Source organism: Mesoplodon densirostris, chromosome 8, assembly GCF_025265405.1.
Source record: "Mesoplodon densirostris isolate mMesDen1 chromosome 8, mMesDen1 primary haplotype, whole genome shotgun sequence".
NCBI classification, from domain to species: Eukaryota; Metazoa; Chordata; class Mammalia; order Artiodactyla; family Ziphiidae; genus Mesoplodon; species Mesoplodon densirostris.
The window spans coordinates 80,487,859-80,500,588 of record NC_082668.1 but is presented as its reverse complement, the minus strand read 5'-3'; the positions used below and the strand labels follow the sequence as shown (position 1 = coordinate 80,500,588).

Below are 12,730 nucleotides of genomic sequence, written 5' to 3'. Positions count from 1 at the left end.
GTGGCCTCTCCCGTTGCGGAGCACAGGCTCCGGACGCGCAGGCCCAGCGGCCATGGCTCACGGGCCCAGCCGCTCCGCGGCATATGGGATCCTCCCTGATCGGGGCACGAACCCGCATCCCCTGCATCGGCAGGCGGACTCTCAACCACTGCGCCACCAGGGAGGCCCCAATCTTAGTCTTATAATTGAATGGGAAGCTTCCCAACAGTGGTGGTGGTTCCCTATTTCCTCCCGGGAAACATTAGGGACAGGGGTAGAGACTGACACCTGCTGAGGTAAAAATTGCTTGCTGCTTGACATAAACCACCTTATTTTAATGTTCCCTTTCCAGATAAGGAAACTGAGCTTCAAAAGGTTAAATACGTTGCCTGAGGTCAACGAATTAGAAAATGGAAGACCCAGATAAACCCGGGTCTCTTTGATGTGAAAGTCCAACATCCTAGCTCTTTTCACCCTTATTTAGTTTTTATTTTATTTTTAATCAAAGCATAACACACCTACATTTTAATGAGTAAAATAACTTTATAAGGTTTAAGAAAAACAGTAGTGCCTTACTCTCCTCCCTTCCCATTTCCTGCTTCACCTTGGCAACAATTTTCAGCTCTTGTGGTTGATTCCTCTTTTTTAAAAAAATAAATTTATTTTTATTTTATTTTTAATTTTTGGCTGCGTCAGCTCTTCGTTGCTGCACGTGGGCTTTCTCTAGTTGCAGCGAGCAGGGGCTACTCTTCGTTGCGGTGCACGGGCTTCTCATTGCAGTGGCTTCTCTTGTTGTGGAGCACGCGCTCTAGGCGTGTGGACTTCAGTAGTTGTGGCACGTGGGCTCAGTAGTTGTGGCACGCGGGCTCTAGAGCGCAGGCTCAGTAGTTGTGGCGCACAGGCTTAGTTGCTCCGCGGCATGTGGGATCTTCCCTGACCAGGGCTCAAACCCATGTCCCCTGCATTGGGAGGCAGATTCTTAACCACTGCACCACCAGCGAAGTCCCTTTTGGTTGATTCTTTTTGGTATTATCTCTAAATAACATGCTAATATTGCCACTACTGATTTTTCAGTTTTACTTGTCTTCCCACTATGCAAAATAAGGATTCAGCTCTCTTTAAAATCTCCCCTCCCTTTATACCCTCCCCATTCTCCTCATATAGTTATATCCTATTTTTTGGTTAGATTTGCATTCTACTTTAACTTTCTTATGACTACGTAATGCTATTCACTGCTGAGCCATATAATATACTATGGCTCCTTTTCCTTTCCTGAAAAACATTTTTCCTGAAAAAACTTCTTGTTTATTTCTTATTATCATTACTACAACTCCTCAATCCATTGAGACACTTCAATTATTCTATCAATTTCATCTACTTAGAAGAATCTCTCCTTGAGCTTTCTGACTTGCTCAAGTCTAGATTTGTTGATTTCTATGCCTAGAGGAAAGCCTTCATCTTGAGACCTTCTTTCAACTTGAATTTGATGATTCCCTTTATTCACCTCTCTCTCTAGCTGAATCCCTCATTTTCAGTATCCCGAATCTTCATCCTTCTTGTTTTACTCCCCAATTTGGTGGAGTGAACCCTCTAGTAGCTTCCTGATAAAGTGCCTGCAAAGTAAATTTTTTGAGACCCTGCATAACTGAAAATATCTTTACCCTCAGATTTAACTGATAGTTTGCCAGGTTATGAGTTCTAGGTTGGAAGTAGTTTTTCCTCAGAATTTTGTAAGTTTTACTATGCTCCCTTTTGTTTTTGTTGAAGTCCAGAGCCATTATGATTTCTGATCTTGTACTTAACCCATGTGGAAGTTCATCTTTCAGTTCTTGCAAATTTTCTTGAATAACTTTTTGGGCAAGTTCATTCCTTCTGTGTCCCTTTGTGAATCCTACTATCTGGATGTTAAATTTTCTGAAGTGGTACTCTAACTCCTCCCACCCTCCTTCTTCTTTATTTGTTTGTTTATTTATTTATTTTTAGCTGCATTGGGTCTTCGTTGCTGCGCGCAGGCTTTCTCTAGCTGTGGCGAGCAGGGGCTACTCTTTGTTGAGGTGCACGGGCTTCTCATTGTGGTGGCTTCTCTTGTTGTGGAGCATGGGCTCTAGGTGCTCGGGCTTCAGTAGTTGTGGCTCGTGGGCTCTAGAGCACAGGCTCAGCAGTTGTGGCACATGGGCTTAGTTGTTCTGCGGCATGTGGGATTTTCCTGGACCAGGGCTTGAACCAATGTCCCCTGCATTGGCAGGCAGATTCTTAAGCACTGTGCCACCAGGGAAGTACCCCTCCTTCTTTTTAAACAAACATTTCTTCCCTTATTTTATAGATAAAAATATCTTAAGCCTGTTGTCTTTGACAGCCAGCATTATGATACCAAATGATATCTAACCAATCCTGAATAAAAAGTAATAATCAAAGAAAGTAGTGGTGCTTTTGGAGCTCCATTGAGGCTGTAGGTGTATGAGCCAAACAATGTTCTACCACCAGTTGCCCAGTTCAACCAGAGCAGTTCAACTGTGATTAGTTATATACATTGGGATTTCAAGTTTGAAAAGAATCACAGGCCTAAAGGTAGATATCCACCACCTCCACCCCTAAAATGATTTATAAATCTTTATCAAGTCTCCTTTTTGTGGACAAGTAGAGACAAGTGTGGGTGATTTAGTAAATAGAAAAAGGTCCTCTGCTGGGTTTCCCCCACTGCTGAGACTATTCTGCTTCTGGGTAAGTGTTCTACCAGGGTTCACACTTGTGGTAAGAGGCCAGTTTAAATCTACAGAAGCTTCAGGATGGGGGAAGGATCACACAGAGTAACTATGACGTCTTCCACTCTGCCCTAGAAAAGAAAGTCACCTGCTTTTTCCAACCCCTCGGGGTATGAATAATAATAAGAGTTCATATTCTATCTCAGAAAAGTTGCCATCTTAGCAAATGAAGAGGTGAATAAGTGAGATACATCCTGTCTTTTCTCTATCTTAGCTCTATGTTTGCCTCCTCACTCACAAAAAGCAACAGAAGCAAAAAGCAGAAAATAAGTCAATAATGTAGTATATACATATAAATAAAATAACATCCTCTGTCTTAGACGGTTAAGGTAAAGCTTTAAAGACACTAAAAAGTATGTGTGTTTTCCTTGCTTGAAGAGAGGAAATGGAAGAGAACTGTCACTCCTGACATTTACTTACGATCATTTCCCACTTTTAAGAAAGTTCCATAACACAAGCAGCCAATTCCCCAAAATGACAGCTTGCATTTCTGTTCTCACTTTCCAGGTTGTAAACTTCGGTTATGGATATACCCATAGCACACTGCACTGCACTGTTACTGTGTTCCATTCAGGCAGCTAAAATAATAGAAACTTAAATATCATAGATCCAGCAGTGTCAGAATTCGGATTTTGTATTTTTTTCATAAGCTGGATTGCTAAATGCATCAGGATAAACAAGGTAAGACAATCCCACTGATCAAACCAAAAGCTCCCCAGACCAGGTTCTACACTTTGCTGGATGTTAAAACTTGGTGAAACTTTTTGTGCTATCTTCTAAGAGTTAAAAAGAAGACTTTACAGCCAAAGACCACACCCATGAGTCTCAGCTTTGCCTCATTTCCTTTTTTATCTCCAGTAGGACCTCTCTCAAACTGTTTATCAAATTCTATGGGTTGAAGTATAAAACTAAATAGTATTAACACCAAAAAGGAAATTAGGCATGTGATGTTCTACCCATCTGAGGTAAACATAAACACTGCATTGCTCAGTTAGCTTGCTCAGCCCATGTAAGGGGTATCCTCTCTTCTGAGTAGGGGCCATGTTAGAATCTAGAGATAGGGGAGGGGGAGTTATCAATTTAAAATGGCTATTTAGGGCCTCCCTGGTGGCGCAGTGGTTGAGAGTCCGCCTGCCGATGCAGGGGATACGGGTTCGTGCCCCGGTCTGGGAGGATCCCATATGCCGCGGAGCGGCTGGGCCCGTGAGCCATGGCCGCTGGGCCTGCGCGTCCGGAGCCTGTGCTCCGCAATGGGAGAGGCCACAACGGTGAGAGGCCCGCATACCGCAAAAAAAAAAAAAAAAAAAAAAAAAATGGCTATTTAATATTAAAAATCTGTTTGCATAAATCATATAAAGAAAGGCTCTACAGAATATTCTTGGATGGGGAAAACTGCAAGAGAAAGTTTATATTCAGTATGAGGAGGTGTAAGAGAGGACTTTGTGGGAAGGAAGGGCACATACCTCCCAGGATTTGTGGTATTTTAATGTTTATAAAAAAGGAAATATGGATTTAAAAAGGTTGAAAAACACCAATATCAAGGGAAAGGCATTTCTAGTTTAGGGATAGCAAATATATAAAATCATGAAATTACATTAAAGTAAAAGCCACATATTTATTAACTATAAATATTAAAACCACTTAAATACCCCACAAGAACAGTTGATTTTCTTCAAGCAATTTAAAATAGTATATTATCTTGAAGGGACCCAAGTCCCTGATTTCTGCCCTTAGAGCAAGTCATTCTCCACAGCAAAATTACCTGAGTGCGTTTATTCTGCTGCTCAAGAGAACAATTCTCCATACCTCATTCTACTGCAAATATCTCAAGCATTCTTATAACTTCAACTGACTAAGTAACCATCAAAATGGAACTCATATTATTTTTTAGTCTACTCAATTTCCTCTAATTCCTTACAGGAATGACTTGAAAGACAGACTGTTTTCATTGTTAACGACCTATTTTCAATAGACCCTTCTTTTTCCCAAAGAAAAAGTATTGGTGGTAAGTGAAAGCTATTACAGATCATTGGTGCTCAAACTGTCTACTCTCATAATTTAGTAATGGTAATTACCATCATAGAGAGTGTATCTCTGAAGGTAAAAGGAAGAAAACTCAGGTTACTGTCCAGGACATTTCCCCCATGAGACAAATAATTATCATTGTTATTTACTTCCCAAACTTTTTTCTTAAAAAAAAGTAAGTCTCTTAGGGAAGTTTCTCTTGCTTGTACAATACAACAATGTGAATACATTCAACACTACTTAAAAATGGCTAAGGTGGTAAATTTCACCACAATTAAAAAAAAATGTTTTTATAGATAGGGATTGAAAACCTATAACATATGCATTACTAGGTCCCAAAGGCTTGTTTTCAGTTGCAAAGGCTCTGGAACCACTGCCTGTTCCAATCCTCCTCAACATTTTTTTTTTTTTTTTTGCGGTACGCGGGCCTCTCACTGTTGTGGCCTCTCCCGTTGCGGAGCACAGGCTCCGGACGCGCAGGCTCAGCGGTCATGGCTCACGGGTCTAGCCGCTGCGCGGCATGTGGAATCTTCCCGGACCGAGCACGAACCCGTGTCCCCTCCATCGGCAGGCGAACTCTCAACCACTGCACCACCAGGGAAGCCCCTCCTCAACTTTTTTGAACAGCTGTCAAACACTGCATGTAATTCAGAAGACTCTGTACACTAATTAATTAGTCACCCACCCACAAGGGAGTTCAATACATATTCTCTCTTATCCTTTTTTGAAAATGATTCAAAATCTTGGTCCTGGACCAAAAAGAAATTTGGTTACCTATTCTTGGTAATAGTCTCCTCTTTCCCTCTACCCATGACTGAAAACCAAAGCGGCAAGCGTAAGAGATAGCATGGGAGGAATGGCAGCCACAACATAAATCCAATAGAAAATAGAAACTAGAATTTGGCTTGCCATAATTAAACACAACCAAGTTGAAATTGAACAGTTAATATTTATTCATGCTTAGAAAGGTGTTAGAAAACAAAAGGATAAATAGTAGGAAGAGCTAATCAGCTAAAGCATAAGAATACGGTTGGCCCTTGAATAACAAAGGTTTGAACTGCACAGGTCTACCTATCCACGGATATTTTCAAGAGTAAATACTATAGTACTATATGATTTGTGGTTGGTTGAATCCCTGGATGTGGAACTGCCAGTATGGTGGAAACACAGATATGGAGGAACCTTGGATACAGAAGGCTGACTGTAAAATATAGGCAGATTTTCAACTGAGCAGAGGATTGGCATGCCTAACCCCTGTGTTGTTCAAGGATCAACTGTAGTTAGAATAGTGAAGTTTTACATCAACAGGCTATCTATTTTTTACCATTTCCTTACAGATAATAGGTATGCTTTTAAAAAACATGCCAGTCTTTATTTATTTAGGGCACACCCCCCCAAATTATGCCAACAATTATCTGTTCTAGATTAATAGATGATAATTTAAGATACTCAAATATCCAAGCATTGACATAATGCCTGTATTCTTCTGTAAATAACATTTACGAGTGTCTTGAATTCTCCTCCACAGTTCACAGATGTACACTGCTAAACTGCATTATCTAAGGTAATAGTCTTGAAAGGAATCAAAAAGTATTTAAAATAATCATTTATAAAAGTTAATAACTCTACCAAAGATTACATAATACAATACTATTCACATATTAACAGTAAACCGTTAGCTGAGTAAAACGGTGGGCTTTGGTTAGATGGTTTGTATTCCTTAGAAGCCAGCCCTGTTCTTATGTGTGTGCACAGGCCATGTACATACCTAGACTGTGCTACTGATTTTCACTTCATATTAAATAAGTAAAAGCATGCTGAGCTTGCATATGTTCTCAACCACTCATTCTGAAACTCCCCTATGGGATTTGGCTAGAGTAGAATGTCAGCTTGGTTACTACCTCTAAAGCAAGAAATTTCCTGGCAAAATTGGGAAGCTGATGACAACAAAGTGAAACTCATGCTTTCTCAGTTGAGTTTCCCTCTTGGTTTCTTTCAGGGCATAGAAGAGCTTGCCTATGTAGAAGCAACACTCTTTCCTTCATAAACTGGAGTAGAGAAGAGAAAAAACAGTAAAACACTTTATTATCAGCCTCAGTCTACCTACAGCATCTTCCCAGAACAGGGGGGGAAAAAAAAGGTGGGGGACAAAAATAACCAGGATCAGTACAGCAGTTCTCCTTTCTTGACATTATTGGTGTTTCACACCCTTTCTTTTATAAGGATTTACTCTAAGGAGTTTTTGTTTGTTCGCCTTTTAAAGTTCTGGACCTTTTTGCTGAATATTATTGCTGTTTTTAAGAACAATGTACAACTGACCCTTGAACAACATGGGTTTTAACTGCATGGATACACTTACATGTGAATTTTTTTCCCACTAAATATATACTACAGTACTATACTGTCTGCAGTTGGTTGAATCTGAGGATGCAGAACCTCGGACACGGAGGGCTGACTATAAATTACATGCAGATTTTCAACTGCTGGTAGGCTCGGCACCCCTAACCCCCAAGTGTTATTCAAGGGTCCACTGTACTTTCAGATGGGTTCATGAGTGAATTCTTTCAGACCTTCAAATAGAGAGCTCTTAAGCTGTATTTAAACTACCTCAGAGCAGAGAAAGAAGGAACTCTTCTCAATTCTTTTTAGAAAATCAGCATAGTCTTTTTTTTTTTTTTTTTTTTTTTTTTTTTTTTGCGGTATGCGGGCCTCTCACTGTTGTGGCCTCCCCCGTTGCGGAGCACAGGCTCCGGACGCGCAGGCTCCAGATGCGCAGGCTCAGCGGCCATGGCTCACGGGCCCAGCCGCTCCGCGGCATATGGGATCCTCCCAGACCGGGGCACGAACCCGTATCCCCTGCATCGGCAGGCGGACTCTCAACCACTTGCGCCACCAGGGAGGCCCCAGCATAGTCTTGATATCAAACTCTGCCAAAGATAACAGTAAAAAGATAACTACAGATGAAACTCAATTACTGATTTTAAATTAAAATGTGACCGAAAAGAAACCTATATGCTTAAATATTACACAATGACTAAGTGTAAGGTTGGTTCAAAAACTAGAAATCAAGGGTAAAAATGAACTTATTTACAAAACAGAAGTAGAGTCACAGATGTAGAAAACAAACTTATGGTTACCAAGGGGGAAAGGGGGGAGGGATAAATTGGGAGATTAGGATTGACATATACACACTACTATATATAAAATAGATAACTAATAAGAACTTACTATATAGCACAGGGAACTCTACTCAATACTCTGTAATGGCCCATGTGGGAAAAGAATGTAAAAAAAAAAGTGGATATATGTATATGTATAACTGATTCACTTTGCTGTACACCTGAAGGTAACATAACATTGTAAATCAACCATACTCCAATAAAAATCAAAAACAAAACAAAACAACAACAACAAAACCCCTAAAAATCTACTAAAACAATTTTCCATTCTAATAGGTCAAGGAAGAAAAGCACATGATAGGCCATGATAGATGCCAAAATGTCGTATGACAAAACTCAACTTCTACTCCTGATAAAAATGTTTAGTTAAGTAGTAATGAAAAGACATCTTGACAACAAGAAATATACAGACCAAATGAACATTCAACCTCTGTTAGTTAAAACTACTCTCCAAGAGCTAGCCAATGCAAGCAGACCAAAAGAAAAAACAAAACCAAAAAAACCCAACTTTAGACACAATCCAAAATCCATCCCCTGCAAAAATCCTAGTAACTAGAAATATTAAAGACACTTCCTTGATAAATAAAATTATTTGAAATTTACTCTAAAATTCATATTTAATGATGACACAGTAAAAACATCCACAAACTAAGAAATATGATAAGGATGGCCTGAATCAATGTTGTTATATACAACTGTTCCGGAGAAGCTAGAAATTTATTAAACCAAAGAAAGAAAGAAGTATAAAGAAGGAGATAAGATTATATTTAGATGACTCTTTTCCTAGAAAATTCAAGAGAAAAAATTTATTACAACTAATAAGTTTAGAAAGTTGGCCATATATATAAATTTTCTACATACCAGTCACAAAACATTAGTGGATGGCTAAACCACCCCCCCCAAAAGTTATGTTTTAATGAAACATAAACAGTTTACTTTAAATTTTACCTGAGAAGAGAACGCAATCACCAAGGATATTTTGAAAAAGGCAAATGAAGAGGGACTTGCTTTATGAATTACTAAAAAGTGCCTAATCAAAGAGATTGGTATTTGTATAGGAAGAGGCAAATAGAACATAGCAACAGAAGAATCCAAAAAAAAAAAAAAAAAAGGCTCATGTACAGGTGGAAATTTACTATATTAAGGTAGTATTTCTAGTCAGTTGGGAAAGAATTGATTTCAGCAAATGATTTCAGGAAAAATGGCTAAACCCTATCTTATACAATGTACAAAAATAATTTTCATATGTTTTAATGAGTAAAGCATACAAAACTATAAAAAGAATTAACAGACAATACAGGAAAATATTTTAATAATTTTTGAGTAAGGATAGCATTCTTATGCGATACAAAACCTGGGCATTTAAACCAGGACTGATAGTTCTTGAAAATATTTGCCATATAATTCACAGAGGATTAATATATCTGTATCCTAATGAAATACGGATAATTTTGTAGAACAAGGGCAAAATATATAGAAAGGCCATATCAAGAAATGGTTAACTACATATGGTACATCCAGGCAAAGGAATACCATGCTGACATTAAGATAAAGTAGAGCTACATGTGGTAAGATTTCACTATATATTTTTCATCTGAAAAACCAAATAGAACTGTATGCGTATATAACCTCATTTTCATAAGAAAGCGAAACATGTTTACGTACACATAAGAGAGATGTGGAAGGCGTTGGAGTACCTGTGGTTGGGGAGAGGGGGCTGTGAAGGAGTTACATTTTCTGCTTTATGCATGACTATCACTTTAGAGTTCTCCTCCCCTCCCTAATGAGAGGGGCAAAATAATTTTTCAGCAGAATACAGAGCTTGCTTCTCTGCTACCTCTCGTTTGAAATGTGTATTCCAACCGTGGTAGGGAAGCAGATCACGTAATTTTCCTTCACTTTCATGTCATTTCACTTCCTTTACTACCGTTTCTCTCTTAAGATATAACTTGTCAAAAGAATCTGTGAGATAAATGACACTTGACATAGCAAAGGCTGCTCTACTTCTGCTTGTTACAGCATAATAAGAGACACAAAGACTCTTTGGTTTGAGTGTCTTCCCCCTTCTTTCTTCACTTCGTGACAAGCACAGCTTGTGACACCCGTAACTCGTCGCTAGTCAGTTTACGCCGCGCTGGGGATTCCACCTATCGCCCGGTTCCCACTGGGGGCAGGGTTTGCTTCTGCTCTTTCCGCCTCAGCCATCTATTCTCTCCGTGACCCTCGGGGAAGTTACCTAACTTCTCATTGACAAGGCTATGATGACACCCCACAGGAAAGCTGAGAGCGGAACTGTGCAATAATCTTGGGGAAAAAACAACAAAAAGAACCGACGAAGTTTTCGGAAGAGTAACAACGATAGTACTAGCTTCTGCAAGGCAGCCCGCGTCCTCAAAGGAGGCTGGGACCTCCAGACGGGGTCCGCTGCTCACCCTGACAACGCAAGCCCTGCCTCCCCGGTGGCTAGCCAAGAAGTCAAGTCACCGAGAGCAGCCGACGCGGAGTCGGGCAGGATCCCTCGCCTGCTGCCGTCGCAGCGGGGGCCGTCGTTGCTGCGCTGACGTCGCGGGCCCGGAAAGCCCCTCCCGGGTCTGCTCGGGAATGGGGACCCAGGTGGTTTCTCTCGCACTAAGTCCCTCCCTACTCTGAGAACTGGTTGTCTCTGCAGCTCCTCGGCCTCTCTCCCTGCGGCGCCCGTACGGCCAGCGTATCCCTCTCGCTCATACACACAAGTTCTCCGTCGCCGTGCCCGACGGCTTCGGACACACCAACTAGCTCACGAAGTTTCTTACTCACAGGTCAGGGCTTCCGCGCCGGTCTCTCACGCCTCGGGTCGCCGGCGCCCTGCGGAGGGACTCCAACCGGAAGTTGTTTTCCGTTCCAGTTCAGAGGGCAGCGCCTGCGCGCGGAGCATTAACCCTTCACCCTCCACCTCTCCAGGCCTGGCCTCTCCGGCCCCGCCCCTACCCGCTCCGCCCACTCTCGCCCTTGTCCCGCCCATCAAAGCCAAGCCCCGCTCATCCAAGCCCCGCTCATTCAAGCCCCGCCCAGCGCAGCCCCGCCCCTCCTCGCACGGAAAACCACAGCCACGGAAAGGCGTACAATGTCAAGTTTAAAGGTCACCTGAGTGTGTTGGCTAGCTTTTTGCCAAACAACAAATAACAGGGTCTAGCATCACCCAGCGTGTGAGCTGAGAATCACCTGAGAATTACGCAAGAATCACCTGAGAGGCTTGTTAAAGATGTAAATTCACCCCTAGAGATTCCCAGAGTTCAGAGCAACTGGGGTGAAGCCCAGGAACCCGAATTTTCAACATATCCCTATATGAATGTGATTAAGGTGATTAAGCTCCACACTCTGAGAAAAATTACACACACACACACACACACACACACACCCATTTGTTTTTCCCCCAACTAGTAACACCTTTCATTAAAAGTACTTGCTAAAGTTGAATGATTGCTACATGCAAGTAGACGTTTAACATTTCCCATGACTTATGATTCCCCATTACTCCATTTCCTAGCCATGCTTGAATATTCTCCAAGATAGAAAGTTTAGACAGATACCTCAGGAAAAGCTTTAGCTCGAATACCTACTACCTCAGGCAAGTTGCTTAACCTAATGAACGTTGATACTCTAAAATCTGACAAATGACAATGATAACCTATTTCACTGGATGGATGGTTGCAGAATCAATCCGTAATGTAAGCAAAAGTCGTGGTAAAGTTCAGAATGCTCTGTAAATGAAAGGTGTTGTCTGGAGTCACTCATGTCATGCTGGCTCCTTCTCACCACCAAGGTCATCCCTAGGACTCTCTTTCAGGAAAAGAGCAGTCAAATCCACAGCACATGTGGAAGCTTCCTGAGAGCACTGAAGGCTGGGACTCTCCACATGGACTGGAGCATAACTGTTCTGGGTGAATGCATGTAGCACTTTCAGAAGCTTCCATGGTGATGACCTACTATTTATTTAATTAAGCATTGTTTTTAAAACTCACTATTTTTGCATATATCTGACCAGGGTTAATGGTGTTTGAAAAAGACTTTATCACCAAGCACAAGCATACTAAGGGTGCTGAAATAGTGATTTCATAGCAAAGATTAAAATGACCATGAGTACTGTATATTGTTGTCAGGCAGAGCCTGCTCTAGAACATAGCTCTATATCCATAGACTTGATGAAATTTCCAAAGTTGAGAACAGTCCTATCCTAGTGGTCTTGGCTAAGCCATACCTGGACAGGTCTTCAGTCCATCCAAGAATCTTTATTCATCCTGAAAGTTGCAAGCCTAGCCCTGGAATCTTGAACTCCTTTTTTTCTAGTCATGCTGTCCCATATAAGTTAGAAGCTGCTATCTCCCAGGGGAGTCCAGGATCTTGCTCCTCTTAGGATAGTATCTTTTCTCTGTTAGAGCAGAAGGATGGGGTTCTGACTGCCTCAGTTTCTCCCTACATTTCTGAATCATGGATGTTTATACTTCTTTCCTTAGGCCAGTAAGTCCAAGAATTTTAAAACTTGCCAAATTGAAGTGTATTCTACTTGGTTCACTTGAATATTGGGCTTATTTTTTAAAGTCAAAGCCAAAACATAATTTAAAAAACATTTTTTTTAAAAAAAACAGAAACTTCTTGTGTATAGCATTGTGACCAGTTGAACAGTTTTCTTGTAATAAGTAATTGAGTTAAACATGACAGTACAGCACATTTTTAAAAAGAATTTTTAAGAGTAATTTTAAGTTCACAGTAAATGTGAGAGGAAGATACAGAGATTTACCACATACT

At 40.9% G+C, this 12,730-nt stretch overlaps 1 protein-coding gene across 6 annotated transcripts in view; it reads right to left on the bottom strand.

Moving 5' to 3' along the window:
• TANK (TRAF family member associated NFKB activator) overlaps positions 1-10,854 on the bottom strand; it is a 79,307-nt gene extending 68,453 nt beyond the window's left edge. For 2 of the 6 annotated variants that reach the window (XM_060106993.1, XM_060106984.1), the window contains exon 1: positions 10,742-10,853. The gene's annotated coding sequence lies outside the window, so the exon portion shown is untranslated. Of the gene's footprint in view, positions 1-10,741 lie in introns of all 6 variants that reach the window. The other 4 variants (XR_009533223.1, XM_060106988.1, XM_060106986.1 and 1 more) reach the window with 4 other exon arrangements.
• Between the last annotated feature and the right edge of the window lie 1,876 nt (positions 10,855-12,730).